Source organism: Pyrus communis, chromosome 8 (genome assembly GCF_963583255.1).
Source record: "Pyrus communis chromosome 8, drPyrComm1.1, whole genome shotgun sequence".
In the NCBI taxonomy this organism is placed as follows: domain Eukaryota; kingdom Viridiplantae; phylum Streptophyta; class Magnoliopsida; order Rosales; family Rosaceae; genus Pyrus; species Pyrus communis.
The window spans coordinates 22,188,605-22,206,208 of NC_084810.1; the positions used below are offsets into that span (position 1 = coordinate 22,188,605).

The 17,604-nt window shown below is 36.9% G+C and overlaps 3 long non-coding RNA genes and 3 pseudogenes across 5 annotated transcripts in view; 4 read left to right on the plus strand and 2 right to left on the minus strand.

The window, feature by feature from the left end:
• The window catches only part of LOC137743660 (uncharacterized), a 35,323-nt gene that overhangs the window by 16,854 nt on the left and 865 nt on the right, over positions 1-17,604 (plus strand). The window lies entirely within an intron of this gene.
• Positions 1,166-1,857, minus strand: LOC137743880 (18.5 kDa class I heat shock protein-like; annotated as a pseudogene).
• LOC137743821 (18.5 kDa class I heat shock protein-like) lies at positions 5,136-5,569 on the plus strand (annotated as a pseudogene).
• LOC137743661 (uncharacterized) lies at positions 8,899-11,317 on the minus strand. The gene is made up of 3 exons (XR_011069514.1): positions 10,998-11,317; positions 10,740-10,780; positions 8,899-10,427 (listed from the first exon to the last, which is right to left on the minus strand). It is a non-coding gene; the product is annotated as an uncharacterized lncRNA (long non-coding RNA).
• On the plus strand, positions 11,975-12,457 carry LOC137743830 (18.5 kDa class I heat shock protein-like; annotated as a pseudogene).
• On the plus strand, positions 16,305-17,491 carry LOC137743659 (uncharacterized). 3 transcript variants are annotated; one of them, XR_011069512.1, is made up of 3 exons: positions 16,305-16,686; positions 16,782-16,840; positions 17,214-17,491. It is a non-coding gene; the product is annotated as an uncharacterized lncRNA (long non-coding RNA). The 3 variants fall into 3 exon arrangements; XR_011069510.1 differs by having other exon boundaries at positions 16,305-16,840; XR_011069511.1 differs by having other exon boundaries at positions 16,305-16,840; positions 17,217-17,491.

Here is a 17,604-nt window from a genome sequence, read left to right on the forward strand (position 1 = left end):
TACACAAAATCACTCTTTTTTTTTGGAGAAAAACTTGTGTGGGGCTTGACATGCTACTAGACAATGCTGAGTGGTAGTCCCATACCATTCATAACTTGCCATGTGTTAAATATTGTTGCATAGTATAATTTCTTTTTTTTTTATATCATAATTCAAAATTTAATTAATAAAAATATATATATATATATATATGGAAAAGTAAATTGTTAGAAGGCTTGAACTTCAAGGACGCCACAATCACACGGTAAGAGAGGAATGCAGATTCGGGTGAAGTGCATCTATGAAAAGGATTGTCGGGAATGGGCGCTGGTGGAATTGCAAGGGGCGGTGGAAATTCACCACAATTTCAAGACCACCTCCTTTTGCAGCACCTGCCTTGGAAAACTGAAGCAGTTTCAACTCTTCCAGGAGTGATGGAATCGAAACAAATGTATTCGAATTTTGAATAATCGAATCTGTTTATGTATGTGACTCATTGCAAACAAACATTAGCTTTCTCATGATTCGCATAAAAAATAATCACAAGCTTATCTCTCTCTCACAGCCTTGCATGGCTGCTGGGAAATTGTGCAGATTTTAGGTAATTACTGGTTCAAAAGTTTATTAATCCATCAAAGCTAGATTAAGTTTCTGACTAACCTCATTATTTCAATTCAATAAAAAAAAAATAAAAAAAAAAAACTTCTCATTATTTCAATGTATTATCAAATTATTATTAAGGAAGGGCATATAAATTCTGGAGAAGAACCCAATTCTCAAAGCCAACTTTGTCCACCAGTAGTTTGTCCTTTCCAATTTTCAAATATTAATAGACTATAGATGTAAAATTGAACGAGTTATAAGTAATCATTAGAGAGAGTTGAGAGATGGGAGATGAGAGACTTAATAAAGGGAGAGCCTGAAGAGCAAGGAAGAATTGACGGTGTTGTAGATCACCGGTACCGACGAGAGAAAAGAGGAGGGTTCGCAGATGGAGGTAGATTTAACTGGGATTGTGAATTTTGTTTTTACCATTTCAGTTTTTTAAGAAATAATGATTTAAGTTTTTAATTTTATTTTCATATAAAACTAAAAATAAGAAATCATATTTAAGTTTAACACATGGCAATTTATGAGTGGCGTGTAGTACCATTTAACATCATCTAGTGGCATATCAAACCCCACACAAGTTTTTCTTCTCTTTTTGGCACTCCATTTCATAATGTTATTTCCTAAGTAGACAACATTTCACTATTAATTAACCTCGATTTCAATGGCTTTGACGTCAGGCTTCTTCACCTCCGCCTTTTGTACGGTCACACTCAAAACTCCATTCTCCATGGCAGCCTTAATATGATCAACCGTTACATTCTTCGGCAGCTGAAACCTTCCCAAGAACTTGTCGCTGCTCTTCTCCACTATGTGCCACTTGTCATTTTTGTCGTCCTTCTTCATGTTCCTCTCTTTGTTGATCTGAAGCACCATGTTGTCTTCACCTCATCCTTCTTCAGCCCCAGAATGTCCGTCTTGAACACGTGGGCTTCCAGGGTCTCCTTCCAGTCGACCCTAGTGTTCATAAAAGCCGAATTTTCTCGAGAAAATTCAGGAAATGCGGAGAGTGATGAGGAGGAAGGGGATGGGAAATCCTTGAAAGGGTCCCAAAGGTTGAGGCAAAACGGGTCGAAGATGCTACTGCCTCGTCGAGAGTTGGGGATGAGAGACATTTTGGAAAAAACTTGATGCGGTTTTGTTTGGATGCGGAGAAAAGTCCTGGGAATCAAAATTAGAGCCGGTAGAGAGAGTTCTCACTTTGCTTCACTGGTTGGTGAAGGAAGTGGGTTAGTGGCATATTTATAAGGAGTCAAAGACGTTTCTAGAAAATTCCAGGTACTGGAAAACTAAAAAAGGGCATGAAACCAAGCAGCACAAGGAAGACGAAACAGAAGTTGCTAGAAACTTCCTGAATGAAAAAAATTGGACTTCAACAAAAAAAAAAAAAAAATGTTGGTATAGAAGAGAGGAAAGAATTCCACTAAACTAGCTTTATTGCACGTGCATGTGTGTGGAGGTTTTTTTTTTTTTTTTTTTTTTTTTGGTCAAAACAATTAGGTATGAGATTGATTCTTCCAATCTTATGGTGCACAATAAAAAGCTTCGCTTCAATCTTATGGGGTATAGAACATCTACTAGTTGGGGCTTTGTGGAGGATCTTTCTTTTTAGGCTGAAATGTTTTTATGTATTTTTAGTATATTTCATGTATTATTTTGTACACATCACATTACTTGTTTTTATTTTTTTATGAACAAACTATCATCTACACTAGAGGTGGGTTAGCTAGCAATAATGTGGTTCGAATTCGCTTTTGACGAGAATCGAACCTAAGAACTCTTATTTACAAATGAAGAGGAATTCCACTAGACTAGAGTACTAAATGACCATCATATTACATAAGTGTTGGTACGTAATTAGTTTGTTTGGGCTCTAACTCCTCCTGACTTTTAGATAAGCTATTTCGTGAGATGTTAAATGTTATTGATATTTAGTAGATATTGTTAATGAGATAAGATCAAGGGACACATATTTTGACAAATATCTTTACACTTCATATTATCTCTTGGATTTTTTATATTTAATGGTCATGATAAAAAGCAGTGTTCTAAAAATCGGCCCAGACACTCGGCGGTAGAGTCCCGATCCGATTTGGGCTAAATCGTTCAGGTAAGGTGGGAAGGATTTAGGTGGTTGCCTAGGCGCCTCTAGGCGCTCAAGGTGGCCTAGGCGGTGCTAGGCGGCGGTCGATGCTTTGCAAATCTCCCCTCACATCCACACGATCCACAACCCACAACCCAAATCTTCAAACCTGCGCTCTTGCACCCAACATCAATCGATGAACCCAAGTAGATTAAGAATATACAAGGATGAGCAATACACATAATCTGTCCGTTGGGTTTTACTGCAGAGAGAGAAAGGGATATGTTGAAGAGATCTGTCTGTTCTGTTGAAGAGAAGAGAGAGAGAGAGAGAGAGAGAGAGAGAGAGAGAGAGAGTCGAAAGAAAAACTGAAAATGGGAGGAAAAGAAAGGCATAACTAAAGACTAAAGAATGAGTCTGATAAAAAAAAAAGACTAAAGAGAGAGAAGGGGATCTCTCTGTAGAGAGAGAAAGAAGAGGAGATCTGTTGATAATAAATGCAAGCCTGGAGCCACTAAACAAGTGATGGTTGATTGGGAATAGCATTGGAGAAGCCAGAAAAGCTGTCAGTTTAATTAAAAAAAAAAGTTTTTCTTTCAAGTTGGGTCCATTTTATGGCCCACTATTTTGTTCAAAGAAAAAAGAAACTAAGCCCAATATTCTTTGTATAAAATTAGAAAAAAAAAAGTTCTAAAATTATACACATATACTCATATTTTATAATATATAGTGTAAATTTATGTAAATCCGCCTAGACCGCTTAGGCGCTAGGCGTTAGTCCACAGCCCGACTAGCATCTAACCTTTTTTAGAACATTGATTAAAAGTTAAAATGATTGTCAATAAACATGACTTAGAATAAATTAACATAAATCTTTATTAAATATTTTATTTTGTTTTATTTTGTTGGAAAATAGTCCTATTGCATATAAAGCACCATCTTCCTTCACGAACACCCTATTCCTTCATACCATTCTGCATCAAATAAAAATTGTTGCCGAGTCTAAAATAAACAAGGGAGAGGATAGAGATGATAGTTCTTTTGTTTTATATGATGAAACCTTAACAAGCCATTGAAAAGCTTTATTGTCAATCAAGAACAGGCTTAAGAATTTAATGTAACCAATTTTAGGGTTTGCGAACCTCATCCTTTTCTATAAAGATTCAATTTATTTCCTAGATATTAAAATTCAGTTTCTGGGCTAAGAAGCATAATCGGGGCATCTTCAATGGTTGAACAGAAAAAAAAAAAAAAAAAAAAAAAAAGGTAATTTTTTAATGGGGCAAAAGTTCTCTGGATCTATCTCTTAATAGGTAATCCCCTCTTTTTCTTCAGCCACTTTTTACTGCTTCCCATGACTTGCAAATAACCCATGAATACACCATTGATACTGAGGATGATTCAAGGGAGGATAGAAGAAAGAAGAGTGAAAAGGTCGGTTAGGTTGTACGGAGCGATCAAGATTGACGTATCCACCATGGATGGTTGAGTTTTTATCATCTTAATTAACAATAGCCTAGGGGGTTAGAGGAAGATGGAGGCTCAGCTCGAGAGTGTTTACGTTTCCTTAACCTAACGTTTTTTCTTAAAATTTTTAAAGGAAAATTAACAAAAAGTCCTAAAAAACTTTAGTTTTAATGAAAAATGACAAATAAAGGTGTAAGTGAATAGTATCAAGAAAGGTAAAAATATAGTTTTTCGTTAAAAGTGAACAGTATCAGGATTGTTTCGTTAAAACTCCTAATTTTTTATTGAATAAAATATTTTTATTTACAAGTCATCGCCACATCATTTAGTAATTTATCTTGAGTTATATTAGTTTTATTTAGGACCATTATCTGTATAAAGATCCAAGAGCTAAAATGGAGTGTAAAGATTTGTCCAAATATTTGTCCCTTTTTTTTCCCAAAGGTAAGAACTTCATTATATTCGAACTGAAATGTGTACATCAGAATCCAAAATATTAAACAACTACTTTGACTCAAAATATTTGTCCGTTTATCCTATTCTATTGTTAATATAATGTAAATATTATTATTTATCAGTAAGTCTAAATAATACATATCAAACGGCCCACTTATAACTTGCATGGTATCTTCAGTCTTAACCGTCTAATTAAATCGAACGGCCCATACAACCCCCAGACTTAAGTTTTTTGGTTCACCAATCACCTTTTGTCATCATCAAGTCAACTGTGTTGTGCGAGTAACTCACACAAACATCCGATTATTCTCAAGCGTCCTAACAAAGTTCCAATTATTCTCAAGCGTACTAGGAAGTTTGAGAGAAACTCACACAAACATTTTGCAGCCTCATCCTCAAGTCTGTTCAAGAAAATTCTTCGGTTCCTTATAAATAAGCAACCAAATCTGCTCCTTTTGCAATCAGTCTAGCAAAAGCAGAAGTTCTGTAATAATTCTCAAACTTTCTCAGCATCCAAACCAACCCCATCAGTTTTATCACAATGTCGCTCATCCCCAGCTCCCGACGAGGAAGCAAAGTCGTCTTCGACCCATTCTTCCTCAATCTGTGGGACCCTTTCAAGGATTTCCCGTTCCCTTCCTCCTCATCACTCTTCGCAATTCCTGAATTTTCTCGGGAGAATTCAGCTTTTGTGAGCACTAGGGTGCCCACGTGTTCAAGGCGGACGTCCCGGGGCTGAAAAAAAGGATGTTAAGGTGGAGGTGGAAGACCACAGGGTGCTTCAGATCAGTGGAGAGAGGAACGTGGCACAAAGTGGCGAGGAGCAGCGGCAAGTTCTTGAGGAGGTTTCAGCTTCCGGAGAATGCAAAGGTCGATCAGATTAAGGCTGCCATAGAGAATGGAGTTCTGAGTGTCACTATTCTGAAGGCGGAGGTGAAGAAGCCTAACGTCAAAGCCATTGAAATCTCTGGTTGAAATTCTGATTTTTTTAAAGATTTTATCTATTTTACCTGCTCAGTCACAAATATGTATTAGAAATAAGAGTGCCAAAGTCATATCACAAATACGTATTTGATTTTGTTGAGTATCAATGAAATATAGACTTCTCGTTTTTAATGAAACATGGAGTTCTGAGTGTCACGGTTCTTCTTTGCCTACCGCAAATATGCATATAATTGACAATTTTTTATGTCAATAGACATGTCATAGCATGATGGTGAGTAACAATTAAAAAAGCTCTGGTTTCTGTTGCAATTTGTTTTAAGCTTAGTAATTTTGTGAGGAAGGTGAAGCCATTTCAACTCCTCTCATTGCCATTTGAAATAATACTCGCGAGATATTAGAAGAAACTAGAACTGAGATGCTTCTTGTTGGTCTTTGACTCAGTCTGATCTGATTACTTAGTTGAAAAGAAAACACTATATAAGCTTATTGACTACAAAAAGAAATAGAATTCCCAAAAACGCAGTAATAAAGTCTAACATTACTCTCCATTTCTGCTCTCTCTCTTACAATCAACACAGCAGTAAGGAGAGTTATGTGAGGGCTTGACGTGTAGCTTTAAGATTATATCCTAATCAAAATGGTATCTAGTCAGTAGCATGGAATTCCATATTTGAATGGGTTTGCATGCAGAACCACATGGAACAATGGTACAAGAATGCAACTTTGGATCATTAGCATATGGATATGCCATTTTATCTGTTTGAAACAGTAAGAATTTAAGATGGTGATGTACTGTGAAGACTAAAAGGTCCAATGCATCGCAATGATTAACATTACGATATCACCAAAAGTTAGAGGATAATGAGCGGTAGTTCATGATTATTATTTCACAAGGTATGGTTCATGAAGGACTCTGCAACAAGGATAACCCCTTCAAATCAACACACAAATTGCACTGTGCAAAACTTCTCAACAACCCTGAGATTTTTTTCCTCTCTTTTCTTCTCACCAACACATCTTCAGTTTGTATAGACATCAATGTGAAAGCAACCGGTGACATCTTCAGTTTGGATAGACAACATTTGAGCCGTATAATCAGTCGACCGATGAACACCTTCAGTTTGGATAGATAGCACTGCTTCGAGACCGACTGGTTATTTATCCAAGTCACGGTCAATAAGGATTTACGAGTCTTTGTTAGTAGAGGTCATCTCATCAACCTTCTCGGCGAAATAAAATGTTACCAAGTTACTACATTCGGCACATTGAAAGCCGAATTTGAAATTAAACTTCGCAGAACTAGCAGCCTTGTCTTCAGGCTCTAGAACCTGAAGGTCGAGACGTGTTCCTTCCTCAGCCTCAGTAGTAAGATCAAGAAGTCAGCATCGTGCCCAACGCCACATCAACATATTTTACTCCCTAGCCGAACTCGACCGAAGAGTTGGCATGCCCCGCACACAACCGAATGATGTAGTTAGCTTATTAATTACTTGGCATATGCGCCACGTAGGCTTGGTAGTTTTTAGGGTCAACAGTAATATACGGAACATCTATCGTATGTGTAAAATATATATTCAATGGTGTGAGAATTCCGAACCGAAAAAAAATATATATATATATATATATTTATTTTGGTTGTATTTTTATTGAATGTTGAATTTAAGTAGTTTGATAATAAACTATGTTAGAAATAGAAGTATGAAATTAAGTAGTTTGAAACATTGGAGCGTCAATTGGACTTTGTATGAATAAATTGGTATTTCAATTGGAATAAAATTTCAAATTGATATGAGGTAAAAAAAACTTAAATTTCAATTGATATGAAATTGGGCAATAAAATTTCAAGAACTCAAATTTTGGCCCACACCCCAAAAATTTCAATTTTCAACCCAAAAACCTGAAATCCAAAATTCAATCCCAATCCATCCTGAAATATTGTAAACATATCGAAATTCCAAAAATTGAGAATACCGAAATTTCGATTCAGGATTGGTTTTCAATTTTTCGTCCCAAAAATTTTCGATTTGAGATTCAGAATCTCATTTTCAATTTGAAATCGGATACCGAACCACCCCTACACAAACTTACTAACTCTAACTCAAAGTTTTTTAAAAGTCATGTTAGAAATTATATATTATAATATTTAAGTTCTGTATGAATGAAAAATAAGAGTTAAGTGTTATTGTTGAATTCAAAATAATGAGTTGCGTCTGGTCGTTAGAACATTAGGCAACAGTCACAATGTTTCAAAAGTGGTGACTTGAGTTCTATATAAACTGAAACATCCCACATATCTAAATAATCGAAGAAAAGAGTTTTCTTCAATGTCTTTTATTCTTTGTTAGTCAAACTCCAAGTTGTATCTTGAGAGTACGAAATATATGAAGTTCGCCAGAGTCCGAAAATTGAAGTGTTTTGATTTCGTATTATAGATTGTTGAATCTTGGGAGACGGACACCTACCGAACTACAAACACAAGAGTAGAGGTGAAATTCTGTCTTTAGGACATTGTATTTATGCAAGCCTCAATCTTCAAATTTGTCAGTTTTTCGAACTCATATGTAATTGATGTTGTGAATTTCTTTATGATTATTATAATTAGAATTATATTATTATTTTTCTTATTTTATAATATTGCTCAAACAAGTCTTACTTGTGTTTTGTCTCCATCTGTGTGTGATCCTTCAAATATATCTCTGATCGGAGCAGTCTGCCCCCACCACTCTCATAATTCGCATTTACTTCGGTACTCCTCCCTCTCTCCCTCTCGTTCAGCAAAGCCATTGCTCGAAACTGACACACAAATAAAGACAGTGATCGAGGGAGGAGGGAGGAGGGAGGAGGCAGACATTGATACTTTCATTGAGGATAGAGAAAAAACATCTCCACCTACTCCATAACCCCACCATGTTTGATGTCCGAGTGCTGCAACTTTAACACTTCACCATTTCACGCCATTTCTCTTTCTGGGTTTCACGAATGTCAGCTCCCGAGGCAACCCACCACCGCCGTTCGGCCACCGGAGGCAGCGGCGCGTCGGTCTCGGATGACTCCGACGACAACCAGTTCTGGCGTTCGATGTCTGACTCCGGCAATGTCCGGAGGAAGTCTTGTGAGTCAGATTGTTCAGTGGAGGAGGTGGATTTGGAGAGTGGGCTTTTGGAGGTGAAGAAGGTGGTGCATTTGAGTAAAGTTGAGAGAAATTGCAGGATTTGCCACCTGGGTTTGGAGGGAGGTGGTGGGACCGACCCTGCCTCTGGGGTCCCGATTGACCTGGGGTGTTCTTGCAAGGGGGATTAGCGTGCTGCTCATAAGCAATGCGCTGAGACTTGGTCCAAGATCAAGGGAGATACGTGAGTACAAAATTTTTCTGAGTTTAATATTCATTATTTTCTTTGGTTTTTGGTGTTTCTGCTTGAAATTATGAACACCCATTTGCTGGATTGTGAATGTTTGTTCTGCTTGAGTGTTTAATGATGGTCCGAAAACTTTAGGATTATATTTTGTTCTGTTTCTGCATTGAAGTGCAAGCACATGGATGTAATTGGTTCCCGGAGACAGCTCTCTCACTTTTGATGTGGTTTACTTCAGACTATGAACTTACTATGGGGATGTTACAACAGATACCATCTTGGTGGTGTTTAGGTTCCTGCTTCCGAGAGTTCAGCTTATTCGAATGATTACTTGCTAATTAACTTCTTTCTTTTCATGTAATTATCACGATTGTTCTTATCATTTTGCTTCTTACTGGAATGCCGAATTAGGCAGATCACGTATGTAGTAGAATGCGTATGCTCATATGAAATACGAGAAAATCTAGTAAAAGAACAATCTTGTAGTCACCACAATTACAATCCATCTGAACTCAAAGATATCCATCGTTCTAGGTTTATAGTTTTTATAGTCACACTTTCTGTGGCATTTACATGAGTGGAAAGTGCGAGGTCCAATGCAAGCTAAAGGAAGTGTGTTTGTATGCAAGAATTGAGCTCCTATGTCGAAAAGTAGATATCTTGTGTGCCATGTATCTTTTCTGTATGCTTCTAATAAAGATGTAAATGTTTAAATTATGCATATGGATTAGTAAATGATGATGAGCATTTGCATTCTTTGGTTCCATCACAAGTTTATTTCGTTTATACATTTGGGAGATTTTCTATACTCCAAGGATGATAATTTGGTAAAGTTCTTAGGACCTTGCACGCTATACCCTCTTCAAAGGAAATATCCAAACTTGGGCTACAGGAAATATAATCTAGATAAGCTGCATCACATGATAATACAATGACATACATACATCATAGATGGATTGGTGAAGACTAGCTGGGTTGGTAACCAGGATGAGGAGAAGATATGCAAGAACAGCAAGCTAGTTCAAATTTCATTTTACTCATCACGGTAAGCAAATGGAACGACATCTTGACGACATGACTTTTTTCCAGAAACAGAAATAGAAGATTTGACGGCTTTGAAATCACTTATAGTGATTGTATAGCATTCTCTTTTATATTTTTTATATTTGTATGCTGTTGGTTACACGTCATTATGTTTGTTCAAAATCCTCATGGTACGTTTCTTCATTATGTTGCTTTATGGTTGCAAATACCAGTCTTGTCTGACTAAGCGTCATTATGTTCGATTTTTCCTTCTGCATAAGCGTCTTAGCCAACAATTCCGGTCTTTGCTTTTTCCTGCTGTCTAAGCGTGTTAGCTAACAATTTACCAAATGACTCAAAATATAATATACAAAAAAGACACAGAAACTTACTCACTTGTTGCCCTTAACCAAAGTACCAGCACAGTTCTTGTGGGCAGCAGCCAAATCATCCTTGCAAGAACAACCCAATTCAATCGGAGCCCTGGGTTCGTGGCTGTTACTCTCCAAAGCCTGATAGTCATAAAACCTGTGTCAGCTTTAAAAAATCTAACTATTTTATGAATCACCAGCTACCATTCTTTAAAATCAGTTTCCTGGGAACAAAGATCATTCAAATGTCACTATTATTAAACCTATTAGCAAGAACAAAGATTCTTAAACTTCCTATTTCCATATATGAATTTAAGGAGGAGAGAAAAACAGAGTTATGCATTAATGAACTAAATGGAAACTAAACAGAGTATTGTATTCAACTTTCACAATACGAAAAAAAATAAAAATTTGTTTCCACAAAAGGCCCAAAGAGAAGCTGAAATTGCTCACCTTGAGTTACAAAACCGCAAAAAAGGAAAAACCAGGGTCCCCTGACACCGAAAACAAAACCAAAGTAAAAACCCATATGCAGCCGAATTAAACACATACATGCAGCTGAATTAAACACCCACACGCAGGATCCGATGGTACTAACAAAACCCTCAAAATCGCAAAAAAAAATTAATTTGAACAGAAAACCCATCTGCATATCCAAAATCACAGAAAAGAAATTGAAACACCTAAATTGAGAAAGCCATAAAAACTCACCAGGAAACGCTAGCTTTTCTAGGTAAAAAATTTCTCCGAATCCAACTGAAGAACCGAAGAAACTTCTACAGGTTAGGTGGTTTTTCAGCAAGAAAGTGCGGTTGGTAATTTGTGAGACAAAGATCGCAGGGTCGGAGAAGGAGAGAAGGCAGCTTTGGAAAGCGAAAGGAATCGAGGTTCAAGAGCGACAGAAGCAGGGAATTGTGAGGGAAAAAAGTGGAACGGAGGGAAAAGTCGAGAAGAAAGGTCGTGCAGAGCGATGAGCGACGCGTGGACAAACGCATAATGGAGAAGAATCGGAGGGCATTTATGCCATTGAAAACGACAGAAGCTGAGAAGTGATCGACTGTTGGAGACGAAGGGCAAAGTCGTCTTTTAACTGTTAAAAAAAAGGAAAAAAAGGAAAAAAATGCAGATAACAAAGGAATTGGAGGGCATTTTCGCCCGTTTACAGTTAATGAACAGTAATTTTGTATTGAGTTTTAGTATATGTATAATTTCATGAGATGTTAAATGTTATTGATATTTAGTTGATATTGTTAATTTAATGTAAATATTATTATTTATCAATAAGTCCAAATATTACATACCAAACGGCCTGCTTATAACTTGCATGGTATCTTTAGTTTTAATCGTCCGATTAAATCGAACGGCCCATACAACCCCCACACTTAAGTTTTTGGGTCCACCATTCATCATCATCAGGTCAACTGTGTTGTCTAAGTAACTCATACAAACGTCAGATTATTCTCAAGCGTCCTAAGAAAGTTCTGATAATTCTCAAGCGTCCTAGAAAGTTCGAGAAATTCACACATACATTTCTAGTCTCATCCTTAAGTCTGTTTTAGAAAATTCTTTGGTTCCTTAAAAATACACAACCAAATCCGCTCTTCATGCAATTAGTCCAGCAAAAGCAATAATTCTGTAATAATTCTCAAATTTCTCAGCATCCAAACCAACCCTATCTGTTTTTCAGAATGTCGTTCGTCCCCAACTCCCAATGAGGAAGCAGCAGCGTCTTCGACCCATTCTCCCTCAATCTGTGGGACCCTTTCGAGGATTTCCCGTTCCTTTCCTCCTCATCACTCTTCGCATTTCCTGAATTTTCTCAGGAGAATTCGGCTTTTGTGAACATTAGGGTCGACTGGAAGGAGAGCCCCGAAGCCCACTTGTTCAAGACAGACGTTCCAAGCCTGAAAAAAGAGGAGGTGAAGATGTAGGCGGAAGACGATAGGGTGCTTCAGATCAGCGGAGAAAGGAACGTGGAGAAGGAGGACAAAAACGACAAGTGGCACATAGTGGAGAGAAGCAGCGGCAAGTTCTTGAGGAGGTTTCAGCTTCCAAAGAATGCAAGGGTCGATTAGATTAAGGCTGCCATGGAGAATGGAGTTCTAAGTGTCACTATTCCAAAGGCGGAGGTGAAGAAGCTTGACGTCAAAGCCATTGAAATCTCTGGTTGAAATTCTGATTTTTTTTTTCTTAAGATTTTATCTATGTTATACGCCACATATAAATACGTGAAAAATACATATGTGTATTATTCGACAACTCTACTGAAAAGGTACTTTGAAAAATTCAAGCCAGTTCTAAATTTTTGAATAGTAATTAATTTAAAACTTTATCATTTTGATCTTTTTAATAATATGTTAAAAATACATATAAAAAGCATTTTTTGTACTATTAAAAATATATGTCAAAATTAGGTCCATTAAATGTAAAAAGTAAGTACATACATTAGAGTTTTTACTAACTTGCAAGTTAACGAAACACGTATTAAAAATAAACAAATAAATTCTTAAAAATATATGGAATAATTTTGAACTGAATTAGCTTCAGAGATTGAGCTGGATTGTCTTGGTTTGAAGTAAGATAATAATAGTGAAATGTTTGTGCATTGTTGGACTAGCCACAAACAAAATACCCTAAAATTTTGTAAGGCTCTTATGGCAACCCCTCTTGTTAACCCACTTATCGAACAAAAGTTGGACATATTTGTAAGGCTCTTATGGCAAAGCTTCACCAAGAACTTTGAATTTTATTGAAATTTCTTGACGACGTCGAATGACGAAAAGGATTAAGGCGTGACTAATCCTGACGTAATTTCTGGCAAAATTTTCTTGACAGTTTTGAGATGAACATTGAGATAGTAATTTTTGGCGCCCATTCTCTAAATCAGGGGTTGGGTGTGGATTGACGGCGTTGAACTGATGATGATGAAGTTAAAAACGAGGGAAGAGGACATAATTCGTACGTAGTACAAGCTAAACCTTCACTTCTACATCGAATTGTGTAAGACCAGTTAAGGAGGTCTAAAGTCCATACAACCACCATGTCAATCCTCCCCCCGCAATCCCTAAACCCCATTCCTAGATTTTCCAAATTTTTTTCTAATTCTTCATCTTCCTCAAATCTCCCTAAAATTCTCTCCATTTTCCCTCTCAATCCAGAAAAAAAAAAAAAAACCCCAAAAAATTTCCTAGATCCGAAGATGAGTTTGCGTCTAAATTAGCTTCCCTTTTCGACTAGGTTGTGAGGAGGGATCGAGATCGAGAGCTTTCTTTGTGCTCATGCCTTTACTCTTAGGTGCAACCGCCTCCACCGCTACACCCAACTGGAAGACCCATGGAGAAAACCCGAAAAAATGAACCTCGCAGGAAGGAATCGACCTCATCAACGAGTGGTGGTGAACGAAGGATATTTGGACCTAAACTCATTGCTATAGCAGCTTGGTGGCAAGGACCATTGACGTTGTGCCATGTGTCAAGATTTGGAAATCATATATTTGGTTTCAAATTATTGGTTGTGCAAATTTCAACTTTGATAATTTGGAACTATTAAGGATTGAGAGGGGGAGATTTATGAAGGGGGGCGATTGACATGGTTGTATGGGATGGGTGGTGGTGGAGAAAGAAGAAGATGGCGATGGAGGTCTTGGGTGGGAGAAGGGGGTGGGCCCCTCTTTGTTTTGTTTTAATTTAAGTTTTTGTTTAAATTGTTTTTTGTTAACAAATTATTTTTTTATGTCACGTCATCATTTAACGGTCAAACTAACGGTTTAATTAACGGATGTATGAAACTGCAACAAAATTATGTATGGGATTAAAATGTTTTAAAGATGTTGTATGAGATTGTAATTGCACCCAAACCCGAGAGGATAAAATGTAATTTACCCTGGAATAATCAAATAGAACAATCCACAAAGGAGGTCGTTCTGGTATAAGGAATGGGATCCCCGCCTTGCTTGTTCATGAGCTGGGACCAAGACTGAAGACTTGCTGAAACAAAACTAAAGATCCCTTATGAAAGTGTACTTTCGTTTGTTCTTCATTCCGTCCTTGACCCATGATCAATGACTTAATCCACCCAGAAGTAGAAAACCCAAATAACTTGGAAAACCCAAAAGAAATTACGAATCAAAGTACTCATAAATCGAGATTTGAAATCGTAGTTTTAGTATTGGGTTTTGGCTGTGCGGGCTTCCTCTCTTATGAAGTTCTGCGTTTCGTCTACCTAGCTGCCTTTTCTTCGTTCTTGGGCTCCTCCGTCATCGGAGGCTGCTGGTTATTGGGAAGGAGGGCGAGACAAAGAGCGCATCAATTCCTTGGTTGAGGAGTAGCTTGCGTAGGAACAGAGAACGGCGTGAACCAATGATGGGGTTTTCGTTTTTGGGTTCAATTTTAAATGGGTTGTTGCTTTCGGAGTTTTCGTTTGATGACAGAGATGGGGTTTTTTGGGGAGAAACTTTTAATCCGTGAGTTTTTTTAGTTAGGTTGTTTTGTGGGTCTTCACAAATTTCTAACAAAAGTAGCTTGACGATGAAAAGATCTAACCAAAGGAGGGGGAGAGAGACAGAGAGAGCTCTGTGTAGAAGAGTGTTGAAACGGCAAGATCTGCAATTGGAAAGAAGGCGATGCCGGCAGATTCTATTGTGCTAGGTACTTAGGGTTTTTTTGAAGTCACGTGATATTTTCTATTCAAACCAGGGCTTTTGTTTTATGAGAAAATAAGGCCATATGTATTTATATTTATATTAGGAAATAATGCATATTTTTTAGCATCCATGCCGTACATATTTAGCATGTTTATTCATACAGTTTTTGTTATAGTGTATAATGCATTCTGTTTTATTCAATTTTAAATGTTAGAAATTTTTAATTTTTTGGGGTTCCGTTTAAATGGGTTTTAATTTTCTAGTGAGTTTTCTGCTTTTTTGGTAGAATGCCGCAACTGAGCATTATCAAATTTATGATCTGACAAATGGTTTTAGGAGTAGTTGTGCTTATGCTCGGCGACCAAGTTTGGACTGCCACTTTTGTTTTTGGTTTTGTGAGGAAATAGATATAACGGTTGGAAAATCAATCTATTAGCATTTCCTCAATTGCTTTTATTTTGTGATTTTTAGGGGGTTTTGTCTGTATGCTCGGATGCTGTTTGATTTCAGTCTTTTTTGTAGTTTGATATCAATATTATTTGTAGTTTGATATAATATTTAGACAATCAAAATGTGTCGTTCAGTCAAATAGAGCAAAAGATGCTGACAAAGACTCATTTCTTACTTAGGGTGAAAAGGTAGAGTAAAATATAGTTAGCCGGTGAAAGAGAGAATCAAAGAGTGGGGAGGAACTATTTTGCGATTCAAACGTGTAATCCTAGCTTAGGAGTGACACTAATCTTCTTTGTACTGTTCTAATTTTATGAGATGTCCATGAAGGAGATTTCATGGTGGGTGGCTCGCAGCAAATTTAAGAGAACATTGATGCTCAAACGATGAAGATCTTGGTTGTCAAATTGGGCTCTGATTTGCTAGGTAGTTCAGGTTTTTTTTTTTATTTTTTATTTTTTTTATTTTGTCAACTAGGGAGTTCAGGTTTCAATTTGAGCTTTTGGAGGGAGATAGCTTTTTACTTTTCTTATAAAAAGCTTTGACCCAGAATGAGTGATTGATTAATTACGATCTCTAATGAAATCCAAAACAAAGCAGCATGATATTGTGACCAATGTTCACATTTTTGGTAGTGGTAATTCAATCCAAAACTTCATAATTTTAAGATACAATCCAATTGTAGTATGAAAAAAAATTCCAATTGTGGTATTTTAGATGTTGGAATCGGAACATTCAGTTCACTAAAACGACATCGATATATAAGAAAAAGACAAGGATTGAACTTCTTCTTTGCGATGGTGGCTCCACAAGTCAAGCTAATATCTGGCTCTGCCTGGCTCCACAAGTCAAGCTAATATCTGGCTCTGCCACGGTTGGCTCTACAAATCATGAATGCCATATTGCTAAATCAATCAAAAAAATTCTGAACGAAAACTCACATATGACCTATCATCTAATATTTTCTCGTAGTGCGCATCAATACAAACTTGTGATCGCAAACATAACAAAATTTATAATTAAAATAAAAATTCCACGGAACTACAAAGTTTAAGCATAGTATGATAATTTTGTATTACTATGACTGATTACCTTTTGCTGTCCGTTTACCTTTATTTTTCATTTCTATTTTAAATTTCTTTATTTCTTTTGCTTTTCTTTTTGTCTCTCCTCCCTCCTGCATCCTCTCACCCTCTTCTCTTAGCGAGCCGACGACTGCCGACGCAACAGCTCTGTCGTCCACGGGTCACCAAAGGCTGTCAAATTACACATCCAGAATGCTCTTGCCGTCCTTTATCCAATCCCCAAGTTAGTTTCTATAAATTCGTAGGCGATTTTCCTCAATTTCTAATTTAAGAACGGTGACCCAGGGTTTTCTGGCCAACTTCCGGCCAATATTGCAGGAATTGGACCTCGACCCAAGAGGTAGAAATGATCCTCTTCTCGTGGTCTGTTCTCCAATGTAAGTTCTTTTTCCAAATTTTCAACTTTCAGTTTTGGGATTGATTCTTGATTTCGAATTTTATTCGGTTTTCTGTATGAATGTCGGAGATGAGACTTATGGTAATTGTTGTATCTGTGAAGTTTATGAAACCCCTAACGATTACGTTCCCGGTTGATAGTTGAAGCATGTCTATAACACGGTGTGGGATTGAACTCTGTAGAACCTTGTATTATTGTGAATAGGCAATGAATGAACTCTTTTGCATAGGAATTATAAAACTTATGGAAAGAATGTGAAAATGTGGTACAAAATTAGAAAATGGGGGCCAAAATCATGTTATGATGAAGGCAATTGCTTAGCCTGATTCCTTGTTTATTCATGTTGTATTCAGCAGCTTACTTTGGTTCTGAGTTGCCTGCTGTCCAGTAGATGTTTAAGACTTAATGTGGAGGAAATTCTCTCTTGAAGTTGCTTGAACTTACCTATTTGGTAGACAAGGCTACTCAAGGGAAAGCTAGCCTGAGGTGTGAGTGGACATTTATTTAAGAAATGTTTTTTCTTTATCAAATATTAAGCATGCCTAGATAAATATGATTTCCGTTACGTTTAGGGGAAAACCAGATTTTATGAATTAATATCAGACCTTATAGTGAATGATCATATTATTTAGCTTACATGTGTATGATCAATATTACATGTGTCATTCCACAAACATGTCGTTCATCTTATATGTGTATGGTATTACAGAACTTTTAGCATTATAAATTGAAATGCAAATATTG